Genomic DNA, 4,126 nt, shown 5'->3' with positions numbered 1-4,126 from the left:
GAAACCTATGGCCCCCGGGTCTATCTTCCATCATATTATTTTCGTATCAACTTGCTATTTCTATTACCGTTTATTTTGCAATCTTTATTTTCCAATCTAGATCATAAAAACACCAAAAATATTTATCTTATTATCTCTATCAGATCTCACTTTCATAAGTGACCGTGAAGGGATTAGCAACCCCTTTATCGCATTGGTTGCGAGGTTCTTATTTGTTTGTGCAGGTACTAGGTGACTTGCGTGTTACCTTCTACTGGATTGATACCTTGGTTCTCAAAAACTAAGGGAAATACTTACGCTACTATGCTGCATCACCCTTTCCTCTTCAAGGTAAAACCAACGCGTGCTCAAAAGGTAGCAAGAAGGATTTCTGGCACCGTTGCTGGGGAGGTTGCATCAAGTCAAGACATACCAAGTACCCATCACAAACTCTTATCCCTCGCATTACATTATTTGCCATTTGCCTCTCATTTTCCTCTCCCCCATTTCTAAAACGATTTTCGAGAACCTTTGCCTTTTCTTCGCCTTCTTCCCGTATGTTTATTTGTTTGTGTTTCCATGTGCCTTCTATTTGCTTGCATCTTTGCTTGCTAAAAATCTACTGATATGGATCCACTTAAAGTGTTCTACTTGGATCATCTTCGATCCTTATGCGCTCGTGCTGAAACCCAACTAGCCTAGTTGATGGGAAATCATTAGATGAGCATGCTCATTTTGTGCATCACCGTTTGTCTTAAAAAGGGAGACTCTTATGGGATCAAATGAACAGATTGCTATGTTATGCTTGGAATCTTTGTGAAATTTATGATTTTACTTATTGCTCTAAGAACCCTAAAAACACCTCCCCTACCTATGTGAGTTTAATGATAATGAAATCTTATCTTCTTATGCAAAGGGTGTTTATAGTTACTACGATATCGAACAAATTGAAGAATTTGTTGCTTTTAAGGGTGCTTATGAAGTTGCTTCTTTGATTGAAAAGTATGATATTACTCTCTACGAATCTGAAAATTTTAACATACTGAAATATTGCTATGAAAACTATGCTCATAATGTCTATGTCAAAGAATTTATTGAAAGAATGACCGTTGCTTCGGAAGAAAATAATGATACACATGAATCTATAGATAATTATGATTCTGATGATTTGATTGAAATATCCCTTGATGAACATGATGCTTGCTATTCTTGTGTCCATGATGCCAATATTTATGAAGATGAATTTGCTATAGTTCCTTATGTTAAACATGAGATCGTTGCTATTGCACCCATACTTGATAGTTCCTTCAATGAAAAGCATGATTGAATGATGTTATTATAAATTCTATTAACGTCAATTGTGCTAATGATATGCAAAACCTCAAGCTTGGGGATGCTAGTTTTGCTATGACTACTATTTGTTGCAATGATCTTGATTGGGGTGATTCTTCTTTTGATCTTGAAAATTTATTTAAACCCCATGATGAATATAAGATTGATAATAGTGTTTGCAATATTATTGAAAGTGGGTTTGGAAGAGTGTCAACTTTAGATCCCACATATTTGGAGAATGTTCAATCTCATGATTTTTTTTGATAAAAATGGGTTTGGAGTGGTCATGACTTTAGTTAATGTTAATCCCACTATTTTGGAAGAGTGTCAACTTCGCATGCATGTGGACCGTGTTGAAAATATTTTATGTGATAGCTATTTTGTCGAATTTGCTTATGATCCAACATGTAATTATTATGAGAGAGGAAAATATGGATGTAGAAATTTTCATGTTACAAAATTACCTCTCGTTATGTTGAGATTGCTATTGTTTCTTTCCACTTTCTTGCATATGCTAGTTTTTGCTTGCTATGATAATTTGTTTGCCTATAAGATGCCTATGCATAGGAAGTATGCTAGACTTATATGTGTTTGTCACGTGTTTCATGATGCTTTCTTTGCGCTTCAATTCTTGTCTTTCATGTGAGCATCATTAAAATTGTCAATGCCTAGCTAGGGGCGTTAAACGATAGCGCTTGTTGGGAGGCAACCCAATTTTATTTTTTTCTTATTTTTGTTCCTATTTAGTAATAAATAATTCATCTAGCTTCTGTTTAGATGTGGTTTTATGCTTTTAATTAGTGTTTGTGCCAAGTAGAACCTTTGGGAAGACTTGGGGGAAGTCTTTGTGATCTTGCTGTAAAAAACAGAAACTTTAACGCTCACGAGATTTGCTGCATTTTTTTTGCTGGAGAGTGAGATTAGGTTGATTATTTTTGAACATGATTAATAGACAAACTCCTCACGTCCACCAATTTATTTCAGAATTTTTGGGGTTACAGAAGTATTCGAAACCTACATATTACTATAGACTGTTCTATTTTTGACCGATTCTGTTTTTCGTGTGTTGTTTGCTTATTTTGATGAATCTATGGCTAGTATCGGGGGGTATGAACCATAGAGAAGTGGGAATACAGTAGGTTTAACACCAATATAAATAAAGAATGAGTTCATTACAGTACCTTGAAGTGGTGGTTTGTTTTCTTATACTAACGGAGCTCATGGGATTTTCTGTTGAGTTTTGTGTTGTGATGTTTTCAAGTTTTGGGTAAAGATTTGATGGATTTTGGAATAAGGAGTGGCAAGAGCCTAAGCTTGGGGATTAACAAGGAACCCCAATGTAAAATTTAAGTTCAACCAAAAAGCCTAAGCTTGTGGATGCCCCGGAAGGCATCCCTCTTTCGTCTTCGTCTATCGGTAACTTTACTTGAGGCTATATTTTTATCACCACCTGATATGTGTTTTGCTTGGAGCGTCTTGTATGATTTGAGTCTTTGCTTTTTAGTTTACCACAATCATACTTGCTGTACACACCTTTTGGGAGAGACACACATGAATCGGAATTTATTAGAATACTCTATGTGCTTCACTTATATCTTTTGAGCTAGATAATTTTGCTCTAGTGCTTCACTTATATCTTCTTAGAGCGTGGTGGTGATTTTATTTTATAGAAATTATTGATGTCTCATGCATCACTTATATTATTTTGAGAGTCTTATAGAACAGCATGGTAATTTGCTTTGGCTATAAAATTAGTCCTAATATGATAGGCATCCAAGATGGGTATAATACAACTATCATAAAAAGTGCATTGAATACTATGAGAAGTTCGATACTTGATGATTGTTTTGAGATATAAAGATGGTGATATTAGAGTCATGATAGTTGAGTAGTTGTGAATTTGAGAGATACTTGTGTTAAAGTTTGTGATTCACGTAGCATGCACGTATGGTGAACCATTATGTGATGAAGTCAAAGCATGATTTATTTATTGATTGGCTTCCTTATGAGTGGCGGTCGGGGGCGAGCGATGGTATTTTCCTACCAATCTACCCCCCTAGGAGCATGCGCCTTGTACTTTGTTTTGATAACTAACAGATTTTTGCAATAAGTATGTGAGTTCATATGACTAATGTTGAGTCCATGGATTATACGCACTCTCGCCCTGCCACCATTGCTAGCCTCTCTAGTACCGCACAACTTTCGCCGGTACCATACACCCACCTTATACCTTCCTCAAAACAGCCACCATACCTACCTATTATGGCATTTCCATAGCCATTCCGAGATATATTGCCATGCAACTTACCACCACTACAAAAAAGACACATTCGTGACATTTTGGGCCGAACGAAAATCTTTTGTGTCATACTTATGACACTTCTATGACGATAATTGTGACAAAACCCAGTATCATCATAGATGGGGCGGGGTCCTACTTCTATGACAAAAAATCATGACAGAAAATGGGCTTTTCGTCCTGGGCGGGCCGGAGACGCAGCTGCATGACATTCTTTGGGCCGTCCATGATGGAAAAAACCATGGTAGAAGCGAGGGCGCGGAAAATATCAGGGAGTCCCCGGTTACGGTGGGTGGTCGGGGGCTGAGCGATTCTCTCATACACGTGTGTGTGCGAGGCATTGGGCTCTAACTGAACCCGAGCGAGACGTTGGGCTCTAACTGAACCCGAGCGATTGCACTGCAGGCTACGCGTTACTGAACCCGAGCGATCGATCGATGGCTGTTAACTGAACCCGATCGAGCGATTCCTTCACTACTGCTGCTAACTGAAGCCGATTGATGCTGCCTCTAGATG

Source organism: Triticum dicoccoides, chromosome 3A, assembly GCF_002162155.2.
Source record: "Triticum dicoccoides isolate Atlit2015 ecotype Zavitan chromosome 3A, WEW_v2.0, whole genome shotgun sequence".
NCBI classification, from domain to species: Eukaryota; Viridiplantae; Streptophyta; class Magnoliopsida; order Poales; family Poaceae; genus Triticum; species Triticum dicoccoides.
This window is presented reverse-complemented; position numbering follows the sequence as displayed.